This window comes from Giraffa tippelskirchi, chromosome 4, assembly GCF_054371585.1.
Source record: "Giraffa tippelskirchi isolate mGirTip1 chromosome 4, T2T-mGirTip1v1.2.pri, whole genome shotgun sequence".
Lineage (NCBI taxonomy): Eukaryota > Metazoa > Chordata > Mammalia > Artiodactyla > Giraffidae > Giraffa > Giraffa tippelskirchi.
Window position 1 is genome coordinate 200399019 of NC_137278.1, and position 12583 is coordinate 200411601.

Genomic DNA, 12583 nt, shown 5'->3' on the forward strand with positions numbered 1-12583 from the left:
ACTGAACTGAATGGCTCTGTGGATGATCACAATGCTCTGTGCACAATAGGTTCTTGATAAATATTGATATATTGTTGGGAGTTAATTGATCATAGGAGAAGGGATAACATGGAAATATAAAACCCAGAGATAATCCAACATTCAAATTTTAGCCACGAATTTTTATCCCAACATCACTCTCCAATTTCCTCTCTAAGCTTCTATATCCTTTTGTGCCCATTATCGAATGTATAAGTAGCCTAGAAGATAGACACTCTGAGAAGAGAGGAGAAAGATCTGATTAATCCAGACACTCCAGTTCGAATCTGAGTTATGAAAAGGGGTTTGTATACAATTCTGTGATCTTAAAACAAATCCTTATCATCAGGAAAATTAATTCCCTATTGGCACTAAACAAATATTTGGCAGTTTAAAAAGTAATATTCTAGATTTAACACACCTGGCTAGTAGACGAATGTAAGATTCTTAGGATGATAGTTTCCTTAGGCCATAGTTTCTAAATCTATTTTTTAAAATGGAGTGGGGTAGGGTAGGGTGTGGTGTGGTGGGGGATGGGCTTCCCAAGTGGCACTAGTGGTAAAGAACCCGCCTGCCAATGCAGGAGCCACAAGAGATGTGGGTTCGATTCCTGGGTGGGGAAGATCCCCTGAAGGAGGGCATGGCAACCCACTCTAATATTCTTGCCTGGAGAATCCCATGGACAGAGGAGCCTGGTGGGCTACAGTCCACAGGGTCACAAAGAGTCGAATACGACTGAAGTGACTTACCACACACACACGGGGTGGGGAATAGGACCAGATTATCTCTAAGGGTTTTTCAAATTTTCTTCTAATACCCTATTTTATGATTTTATTTAAGTCATCTTTCTTTCTTGGAAGCTACTACTTTATATGCTCCAATAATTGTAACCAAAAAACACTAGGTAGATAAAAACACTTGTCATTCTTACTTGGGGGTGGTGCAAAGGGGTGCTAAGGAAATCTGCCTGACATTGTCAAGGATCAGGGAATGAAAAAAATGTTAAGAGTTGAGAGTCCTTAATGGTCATCCAAATCAATCTACCATCCATTGTGGGAAGTCCCTTCAATATCATGTACAGATCAGTCATCCTGCTTCTGCCTGAATGTTTTCCTATAGCAGGGAGTTCACTGGCTCACAGGACAGTTGATCCCAATTTAGGGCGGTTTTAATTATTAGCAAATTCTTGCTTATGTTAAGCTGAAATATGTCTCCTTGTGCCACCCAGTTCATTTGCCTGGAGAATGCATGTGCTTAAACAACCTTGTGGGGCTTTTGTTGTTGTTGTTGTTGTTTATGTATTTTGCTGCACCATGTGGCATGCAAGATCTTTGTCCCCGACCAGGGATCGAACCCATGCCCCCTGCAGTGGAAGCACAGAGTCTCAACCACTGGATGGCTGGGGAAGTCCCCTAGCCTTGTGTCTTAAAATCCCAAATTCAGTGTTAAGGAAAAGTCCTGGATCATCATCTGCAGATGTAGTTTCCTCTCTCAGGATTTCGGCTTTGGTTCCAGATTGCTTATCAGTCAAAGAGAATGAAAGAGCAACCTTGGCACTTGCTATTTGCCCGGAAAAGTTTGTTTTCAGATAGGTGAGTGTCTTTCTCACTAGCAAATACAAGGGGGAAAAAAAATCCATAAGATACACTAAGATCCAATGCCTTGGTCTAGCTAGATGTTATAATTTGGACATAAGAGAACCCACTGGTCACTGGCTGGGTGACCAGGGCATCACGCTTCCCTTTCTGTGTATTCATTTTCTCACCTGTTTTATCTGCACTCCTCACCCCTCCTCAGAGGGAGTTCAGGAAAATGAAAATAATAGTATGACTGTGAAAAGCTTTGAGTTTGAAAGATTCTAGGAAAGTACAGGATGCTATTAGAGTGGATCTGTCCTGAAAAATAACTAAAGGCCGATGAACACACTTAAAGAATTAAAACTACAGTAAAATAACTGTATGTCATTGCATCACCTTTCAAACACACAGACATGCAAATTCAGCTGGAAAACCATCTCATCCTAAATTAAATGTGAGGATTAGGACTGTATTCAGGTTGAGTCACATGGATTGCCCCTGCAAGTTCGGCGACTACTGTCAATTTTAACTGTGCAGTGGGCTCTTGTCAGGATTAGGCAGGTCAGACTTTACTGGACACAACATTGGCTGTTCCTGGTGCCTGTATTTTTGCCTGAAAAAAAAATAAAGGTCTTTAAAAAAAACTCCAGTTAATAGTAAATAAATACTGAAAGATTACAGTATGTTAGAAGCTGACAAGATATCATAATATCTAAATGAATTTATTGACCTTTAAATGGAGCTTGGCTCACATGTCTGTTTGTCACAATTTCCTACTTATTTCCTTCCCCACTTTTTCCCTATTGTCAACTCTTGTTATCCTCAGTGGTCATGGAAAAAGAAATATATTAGTTTGAGGGCCTTAATGTGATGAAAACAACACAGGCTGGGCAGGTTCTCTCTCTTCCTTTACTGAACTATTTTGTTTCTTTTAAGATATAATTGACATACAACATGATATCAGCTTCAGGTGTCCAACATAATGATTTGGCATCTGTATATATTTCAAAATGATCATGGCAGTAAGTCTAGCTAACATCTTTTAAGAGAGCTATTTCTAATCAGACTCATTACAGAGCTTCTAACAGTAAGAATCAAAGGCTCTGACACAAGCTTGTACTGACAAACACAATCTCAGGAAGTTCACTTTGGTTCTCTCCCCAACACCTCAAGAGAGTGTGCTAGTGATAATATCCAGTCCAATTATGTATTTTCTATGTGTAGTTACAATGCAACAGAACTATCAGATTGCATTAAGTTTGAAGTGTTCTTTTCATGAAGGAAATTGGCATTAGTATTAGTGGAGAGAGAAACCAGTTTTGGGGAAGGAGGAATGAATATAAAGATGTAGGGCAAAGTGGACAAGTGAGGTTAGAGAGGTAAATAAATTGAAGCTTCATGTCCTATAGGTAGTACTTAAATAATAATTTTTTAAAAGCTGTCTTAAGGGAAGTCTGTTGATGTGCCAGTCCTGGAAGAGAGGAAGGAGGTCTCTGTCACAGTGGGGTCAGCTCACATTTTACCCTCTTTCTCTTCCCCACCACAGGTAGCTTCCCCTATGGGCCTGCGGATAGTGGCAGACCCTCCAAAGGCATCTTGTAAATGCTTGTCTGTGGGGGTGAAATGTTGGAAACGACTTCAAAGTCCAAAACTGAAGTTCAACCATGTGACGAAAGATTATTCTGACACTTAAAATAATATTGTATATTTAAACATTAGTGATAATTTTGATGGAAATGATTAGTGTTAGGTTAAAAGTAAAACAACACATACATTTAAAAAAAGAAAGTAAGAAATATACCCACAAATAAAAGCACAGATAAGATGTTGGAAGGGAATATATCAAAATATTAATGTGGTTATTTCTCTATGGTAGAATTATGAGTGGTTTTTACTTTTCCCCACTTGTATCTATTTTGTAAATTTTCTAAAAATAACATGTATACTCCTGGAATAATAAAACAGTGAAGGTTGGTTTTTAAAGAGTGTTAACAGAGAAATAAAATGGTTTTCCATTCTCTGAAGAGATCAAATAATGTAATTTAAAAAAATATGTCCTTTGCTGTTCTGATGAATAGAATTTATTATAAACCTGGTTTGTTGTGAGTGTGTATAAATGTAAGTGAGTGCGTATAAATATGTGTGTGTGTATAAATGTGTACGAGTGTGTATAAATGTGTCTGTGTGTGTATAAATGTGTGTGTATAAATGTGTGTGAGTATGAGTGTGTATAAATATGTGTGTATTGTGGGGGTGATCTTGGATATACAGAGTTGAATTTAACCTTTCAAATTAATCACACGGTTGACATCTGCTATGACCAGGGCCCCTTTCCAGATATTGTACAGGATACAGTTGTTATGAAGCACACACCTTGTTTACAGAAGGCCTACATCTGATGTGGAAAAAAGGCTTAAATATGTGGAAAAGTCAGTAACAATCCCCATAGCAAGCTGATGGGTTTTTCCGCCAGTTGTTACATGATGTTCTGTTCATGTAATTTGATGATCAGAAGACACTGCTTTTTTTTTTTAGAGATGCTTCTTGAGAGGACCTGTCCACTTGAAAACATCTTAGTCAGTGTTTTTTGGGATGTTATCTGTCTTTAGGTAATAACCATGTGTCACAGGAATCTGCTGAGGTAAGACATTTTCCCCCATTTATAAAAAGTTGAACTAAAATTGATTTGGCAATAAGATAGGGGCTAAGTCTTTACAAGGGTTTTAAATTTCTCTTCGGGCCAGGTTCAGCCTTTGGGCCTCCTTCTAATTACTACCTGTGACAATTTTTTCCTAACCAGGGCCTAGCACTTTTGTCCTGATTCTTGGGTAGCTAATCCAACACTTCAATCTGTCCTGGTTTGTTATAGGCTGAGACAAGTGATAAGATTGCCTAATCCTGTTCTGTCATAACTTAATACCTCTGTTGAAGCTCGGTGATCAAGGCTGCAGAGATGTGCAGATAGAGAGCTAAAATCAGCCTAGCAGTTGAAAAGGTCTGCTTTGACAAGCTGCTCCCAACATGTGCTAAGCTATGAAGCAATACTGTCTTGTCTTTTTCTAGGAAATCCCTACATGCACAACCCTAACCTGGCCCTTAGTAGCACCATGACTTTTGTTACTGTTTAGCAGCCTTATTCAAAAATTAAAATCATGTTGCATATGAAGTGTGAAATCAGACACACTCTCTCTCCAGTGGGAACCTAATCAAGCCCCATGGACTGCAGCCTACCAGGCTCCTCTGTCCATAGGATTTTCCAGGCAAGAGTACTGGAGTGGGTTACCATTTCCTTCTCCGACCTAATCAAGAGATGCACATAAAAGAAACTGAGAAGTGCTTTAGGGGAGCGTGATGGAGGGGGAGTCTTGGAAAGAAATAATCATTTTAGGATTTTCTTAGAGAAATTATAAAGAAACTTCACTGAAAGTCCCAAAGGGAATAGGCTTAAGTAACTTGCCACTCTGACAAAGGAAAACCAACTTGTTATGAATTCGGTTCAATGAAGAGTCCAGCTCTCCTAGAGTCTCATCCACTATAACCCTAGGTGGTCCAGGTTCCTCTTCCTTCATCTTTCCCTATTGTTGCCTTGTGCATGTGTGTGTGCTGAGTCGCTTCAGTTGTGTCTGATTCTGTGCGACCCTATGGACTATAGCCCACCAGGCTTTTCTGTCCATGGAATTTCCTACACAATAATACTGGAGTGGGTTGCCATGCTTTCCTCCAGGGGATCTTCCTGACCGAGGAATTGAACCTGCATCTCTTGCATTGGCAGGTACGTTCTCTACCACTAGCGCCACCTGGGGATCATTGTACTGTGTATAATTTTAGGAGCTTTGTGATTAAACTGGAGAAAGATGAGACTACTACTCAAGGACTACTAGTATTGTCTTAAAATAATGTATACTTCTGTCTACTGTAGATCATTACTCAGTGTAGAACTTGGAGCTCTTTTCCTAATTCTCAGCCATCCTAGGAGAGCAAATTTACAACGTCTTCAATTGGTCTAAACGCATACAGACATTTGGAAGATGAACTATTATTACTGTTGTTACTGAACTTGCTAAATATTCTTTCTAGTTATAGAGTAAATCTGACTGTGGAGATTAATAAGCAAATTATGTTCAGTAAAATCATCATCTTAAGAGAAATGTTATTAAATTATGAATGTTAAAGTAGCACATATACTTTTCCTTGATCATAAATGACTGGTTTGGCAGAATTATATGCCACTGAAAAAATCTTCTTTATGTAGTTTTTGTTGTTGTTCAGTCACTAAGTCACGTCCCATTCTTTGTGACCCCATAGACTGCAGCACTCTAGGCTTTCCTGTCCTTCACTATCTCCCAGAGTTTGTTCAGGTTCATGTCCATTGAGTTGGTGATGCTATCTAACCATCTCATCCTCTGTTGTCCCTTTCTCCTCCTGCCTTCAGTCTTTCCCAGCATCAGGGTCTTTTCCAGTGAGTCAGCTCTTTGCATCAGGTGGCCAAAGGACTGGAGCTTCAGCTTCAGCATCAGCCCTTCCAATGAATATTCAGGATTGATTTCCTTTAGGATTGACTGGTTTGATCTCTTTGCAGTCCAAGGGACACTCAAGAGTTTTCTCCAGCACCACAATTTGAAGGCATCAATTCTTTGGTGCTCAGCCTTCTTTATGGTTCAACTCTTACATCCGTACATGACTACAGGAAAAACCATGGCTTTGACTATACACACCTTTGGGGGCAAAATGGTGTCTCTGCTTTTTAATATGCTTTCTAGGTTTGTCATAACTTTCCTTCCGAAGAGCAAGTGTCTTTTAATTTCATGGCTACAGTCCCCGTCTGAAGTGATTTTGGAGCCCAGTAAAACAAAATCTGTCACTCCTTCCACTTTTTCCCCATCTTTTTGCCATGAAGTTATGGGACCAGATGCCATGATCTTCGTTTTTTGAATGTTGAGTTTTAAGCCAGGTTTTTTACTCTCCTTTTTCACCTTCATCAGGAGGCTCTTAAGTTCCTCTTTACTTTCTGCCATTAGAGTGGTATCATCTGCATATCTGAGGTTGTTGATATTTCTCCCAGCAGTGTTGATTCCAGCTTGTGATTCGTTCATCCAGCCTGGCATTTCACATGATGTACTCTGCATGTAAGTTAAATAAGCAGGGTTTCAGTATACAGCCTTGACGTACTCCTTTCTCAATTTTGAACCCATAAGTTATTCCATGTCCAGCTCTCACTGTTGCTTCTTGACCTGCATACAGGTTTCCTGGGAGACAGGTAAGGTGGTCTGGTATTCCTATCTCTTTAAGAATTTTCCACTTTGTTATTTATTTTCTGCTTTTTGAGGTATAATTTATGTAAAGTTAAAATTCACCTATTTAAAGTGTACTGTTTAATGAGTTTTGAATGAATACACTCTGTATCTACCACCAAAATCAAGATAGAAAATATTTCCTTTACTTTAAAAGTTCTGTATTCCTTTGCAGTCAGTCGCCTTTGCCCCATCTCACCCCGACCCAGGAATAGATCAGTTTCTATAATTTTACCTTTTTTGGATCGACATGGAAGTGAAATCAATCACCTTTCACGTCTGACTTCTTTCAGCTAGCATCATGCTCTTGAGATTCATCCATATTACTGTACACATCAGTAGTTTGTTTGTATAGCATTCCAGTACATGGAAATACCACAGTTTACTTATCCATTCAATTACCTGTCAATAGATATTTGGTGTATTTCCAGTTTGGGGCTATCGTGAATAAAATTGCTCTGAAATGTCTTTGTGTAGACACACATTTCCATTTCTCTTGGGTGAGTACCTAGCAGTAGATTTGTTGGATTATATGGTTAAGTGTATGTTCAACTTTGTTACAGAGTCACACTATTTTCCATGCTGGCTGTACCATTGTATGTGTGATAGAAACAGATGCTTTGCATTCTTGCCACCACTTGGTATTCTCTGTCTTTTTAATTTTAGTCATTCTAGTAAGTATGTGATAATATTACATTGTGATTTTAATTTTCACTTCATCAGTGACTATGATGCTATACATCTTTTCATGTGCTTATCTATCATTCATTCATCTTTTTTGGTAAAGTATCTCCTCAAATCTTTTGCACACTTTTATTAAACTCACTGTTTATCTTAATGTTGAGTTGTAAGAGTTCTCTACATATGCTGTTTACAAATATTTTTCCTGATATTTGTTTTGCAGTATTTACTCTTAAGTCTGTGGCCTTTTCATTTTTGTAACACTTCTTTTAAACGACAAATTGTTTAAATTTTTGTAAGTCCAGTTTAACAATTTTTCCTTTATGTGCATTTTGTGTCTTAAGAATTCTTTGCCTAACCCAAGGTCACATTGATTTTCTCCTATGTTTTCTTTTGGAAGTTTTTATTTAAGTGTATGATCCATCTTGAGTTAATTTTCAATATTGTATGAGGAAAGGATTAAGGCTCATTCTCTGGCATTGGGGTAGGCCTGGTCCTGGGATTTCAGTAAAGTCAAGTGTTCATTTCATTCTCTTTCTCCAATGGGGAGGGTATCTCTCTTCACATTGGGCTGCCTGGGATTGGGGAAGGGATGCTAGGGATGAGGTAAAACTGTCTTTCTTTCTCTCTTCAATGCATCTTATTTCTCTGCTTTACCTGGGTGCTCTAATTGCCACTTAAAATCCTTAGCTCTTGTGAAGGTATTTTTGCATGTGGATATTCGTTCAAATTGTTATTTCTGTGACGGAGCAGTCATTGGAAATTTGCTGAAGTCTGAAAGCCAAACGATATGTTTTAAAATTTTTAATTTTCAATTGTCCATTGCTTGTATATAGAAATGCAATTGGTTTTTGTGTATTGACCTTGTATCCACTATCCATGTTAAATCACTTAATTCTAGTAGGGCTTTTTCTTTTTTTTTTTTACATTCCTTAGGTTGTTTATTTACAGTCTGCATGTGTCTCATCTTTTTTCCTCTCTTAGTGCATTGGGTAGGACTGCTAGTACCATGTTATATAAAGTGGTGGGAATGAATATTCTTACCTTATCTGCCATCCTAGAAAGCATTTGTTCTTCCACCATTAACCGTGATGTTAGCTCTAGGTTTTTTGTAGATGTACTTTATCATGTTGAAAAAGTTCCCTTTTATTTATAATCAGCTGAAGGATTTTTTTAATGTATATATATAATGAACAGTTGTTGAGTTTTTTGTTTGTTTTGTTTTGGCTATGCCATGTGGCTTGCAGGGCTCTTAGTTCCCCAATTAGGGTTTAAACCCTCAAGCCATGGCAGTGAAAACCTGAGTCCTAACCACTGCATCGCCAGGAACTCCTAGTAGTTGAGTTTTGTCAAGTGATTTTTATGCATCTCTTGAGGTGATTGTATGATTTTTCTCTTTTTTGTTTGTTGACAGGGCTTCCCTAGTGGCTCAGTGATAAAGAATATGCCCGCAATGCAGGAGACACCAGTTTGATTCCTGGGCTGGAACGATCCCCTGAAGGAAATGGCAGTCTACTCCAGTATTCTTGCCTGGAGAATCCCATGAACAGAGGAGCCTGGCAGGCTACAATCCATGGGGTCACCAATGAGTCGGACATGACTTAGTAACTAAACAAAAAAATAAGTATTTTCATCCTTAAAGAAGAAGGAGATCCTGTCTATATGCTACAAGATGGGTGAAACTTGAGGACATTACGCTAAGTTAAATAAACCAACCACAATAAAAAAAAAACAAAAAATGGCAAATCACACTGATTACTTTTGTGTTATTTTTACTGTTAAATCTTGAGATCAACCCAACTTGGACATGATGTAGTACCTTTTTTTAAAAAATATCTCTAGATTCTACTTACTAAAATTTTGTTTAGGATTTTTGCATCATGTTCATGGTAGGTATTGAACTGTAGTTTTCTTTTTGTGTAATATCTTTGTCTGGTTTTGGTTAACTAGGTAATGCTAGCCTTATAGTATGAGTTGGGAATTGCTTCTACTCTTCTGTTTTTGGAAAAGTTTGTGCAGAATTTGTATTATATGGCTATATTTCCTTATGTGCTTGGTATAATTCACCAATTAAGTCATCAGGTCTCGAGTTTTCTTTGTGAGAAGATTAACTATAAATTCAGTTTCTTTGATATAGGGCCACTAAGTTTTCTTTTTTTTTTCTTAAGTGAACTTTGATAGTTTGTGCTTCAACATACTTGTTCATCTTATTTGTCAATATATTTGCATAAAGTAGTTCAGCATGTTCTCCAATTATCCTTTTAATTTCTGTAGGATTTAATATGATGGCCTCTCTTGTGGCCATCATATTAGTCAGTCATAATATTAGCCTGATATTAGTCAGCTGAATCTTTTCTATTTGGGTATTGCTCAGATTTTAATACATACAGAAACATAATTTTAAAATATAACATATGATCTAATACCTACTATTCTGCCACTTGAGTTTTTTACTTACTATTGTTATGTGATTACATATCTATTTACTTTGTGCTCTCCTATGGCTGTATGGTATCAAAATTTATACTATACTTTATTTTCTTGTCAACATACATGCAGATTGTTTCACTTCTTGGTTATAGACAAAGCTGTAGTGGATCTTCTTAGAGTTATTTTTAGTGCATATGTGCAAGCATTTCTCTAAGGTGAGTACCAAGAAGGGAGACTGCTGGGTCAATGGCTATGCACACTGCACATTTTAATAAGTACTAACAAACGGCCCTCAAAAAAAGTTGTACTAATTTATTTTATCATTAGCAGAGCATGAGTTTCTCCACACCTCTGTCAACCCTTGATATTATAAATCTGTAAAAATTTTGCCAATTTTTTTGAGGGAAAAATATATATCTTATTTTAACTTGTACTTCCCTAGTTACTGGATTCGTGTTTTTTTTTTTTTTTGCCATATGCATTTCTTCCTGCCTCAGTTGTCTTTTCCTAATTTCTCCCCTTTTTCTATACAGCTACCTTTTTCTTTATATTTAGTCTGTTATTTATGTATTTTGGCTGTTAGGCTTCTGGCATACGGGTTCCAAGTTTTTCTGCCAGCTCATCTTTGTGCTTTATCGATCAGCACTGTCAATTCTAACATAGTCAAATGTTTTTCTTTATGGCTCTTGGCTTGTTTTTTGAAGTCCTTTCCTATCCCATGTTTCCCTATGTTTTAAAAATTCTTAAGAGTTCTTTAAAAAAAATTAGCTCCTTAAACTGTGTGGATATCAATTTGTAAATGGTGTGAGGTAGATATCTAATTTCTTTTTCAAAGGAATAATTAATTGTTCAGGTACTGTTTATTAACCTTTTCCCACTGACCTGAATTGCCATCTTCCTCATTTATGGACCTCCCATGCACATGTTTCTGTATTCTCTCCATTATCTGTGCTTATCATAATAAGCAGATTTAATCTTACGGTTTTCCAATATGCTCTGATATAGGGCAAGTCCCATCCCCCCTTTATTTCCTTTATAATAAAAAAAAGGTTTCAAAATCTGTTCTTCATTGTTTAACTGCCTGATTCTCCCTTCTTCCTTGGGTTGCAAGTGACAAAGAAGTGAAATAAGAATTATCATAGGCAAGACATGGGAGCATGAAAAATGGGGAAAGAGAGAGAAAAAAAGAGCAATTCCCTTAAGATGGTAATTTTTTTTCCTCTACACTTCAAGATGCTACCCTATGAATATGCCAAATAAACATGAAATAAGTTTGTGTGTTCAGCCACTGTCTGAATCATAGGTGGCTTTCATTGCTGTCCAGTTATGAACGGCAGGGACCGTGTAAACATCAAATGGGAATGGATGGGAACTAGAAACAAACATGAATCAGGGTGAGAAAATGAACAGGGACTAAATGAGTCAAGAACACGGTGAAAGAAACTAAAATACGTGTATTCTTAGGGACCCACCTGCCAGGCAGTCCAGTCTCTGCTTAGAGCGTCCACTAGGTTCGTTCTGCTACCTCCTGACGCTTTTTATATACAGATTAGAGAGAGGTCAGTTCTTTACTGGACACCTGAGGTGACAGAGAAAGGAAAAGAACGATTTGGGATATAATAGCAATGACTCACAGAAAATACCACTGAAAGTGGGTAGGTGTTAAAAAGGGAGCCCAACAAACAAGTGTGGTAGTAAAATATTCACATAAACAGTTTAATCTTCAAATCTAACACTGTACCTGTTTTCCCGGTGAAGCTACCATTACACAAGTCGGAAAAGCTGTCACATGGGTTTTGAGTTAATAGTTAAATTATTTACAATGAATTTAGCTGTTCCTGACTGTCGATAGGGCCTGGTGGTTGTCATGGGGCTTGTGTTCAATGCAGTGTGGCCAGAGGTTCGTGATCCAGTAAGTACGACCAGGTAGTAACAAAGGCTTTCAATGACTGTTCACATAGAAACATCTTCATTTTTTTATTGTGAGTGCCCAACACGAACATTGTGAGTTACTGATCTCCTTTTAACTCACCAATTTATAATCAATTGTCTCATGTTTTAAAGTAGGCTATTTTCCCTAGTAAAAAGCAACAATTGCGTCAAGTTCTAAGAAGCTGCCTCAAGAAGTCCCATGCAAGAGGCATTTCTCCCCTTTGCACCAACTTTACAAATGAAGACAAACCACTTAATACACCATAATGATATTTACCATTACCACAGCAAACGAGGGAAGGGGATAGCCTCTAAACAATGGAATGGGAACACTAAGACTTCAGTGGCCTCTACTGAATTGTGTTTTAAAATGTTCATAATCTTCTAGCTTCATGAAACCTAACAACCGCTGGCTTTAAAACAAACTTTTTTGTATACCTAAAGGGTAGCTTTTGATTAAAAACATTAAAAAAAATAGTGTAACTGTTCTACGTATCAGATGGATCGCTCTGGATTGTAGAGCCAGACTTCTTTCTCTTAAGTGGAGCTCATGCAGCTAGCTTTGGGCATTTGCTAGGAAACGAAGCGCTAACGAATCTTCCGTCCGGCTGTTTCCAACCGCTGCTCTTCCAGTGCGCCCGCGCGGCCCGTGCG

The 12583-nt window shown here is 37.9% G+C and overlaps 1 protein-coding gene and 1 long non-coding RNA gene across 2 annotated transcripts in view; one reads left to right on the forward strand and one right to left on the reverse strand.

The window, feature by feature from the left end:
* The window catches only part of LOC145546643 (uncharacterized), a 135983-nt gene extending 124928 nt beyond the window's left edge, over positions 1-11055 (forward strand). The window contains exon 7 of the mRNA XM_081594099.1: positions 8982-11055. The gene's annotated coding sequence lies outside the window, so the exon portion shown is untranslated. The remainder of the gene's footprint in view (positions 1-8981) is intronic.
* Positions 1960-12565, reverse strand: LOC145546644 (uncharacterized). The gene is made up of 3 exons (XR_014083093.1): positions 11739-12565; positions 11470-11576; positions 1960-2208 (listed from the first exon to the last, which is right to left on the reverse strand). It is a non-coding gene; the product is annotated as an uncharacterized LOC145546644 (long non-coding RNA).
* Positions 12566-12583: the final 18 nt, after the last annotated feature.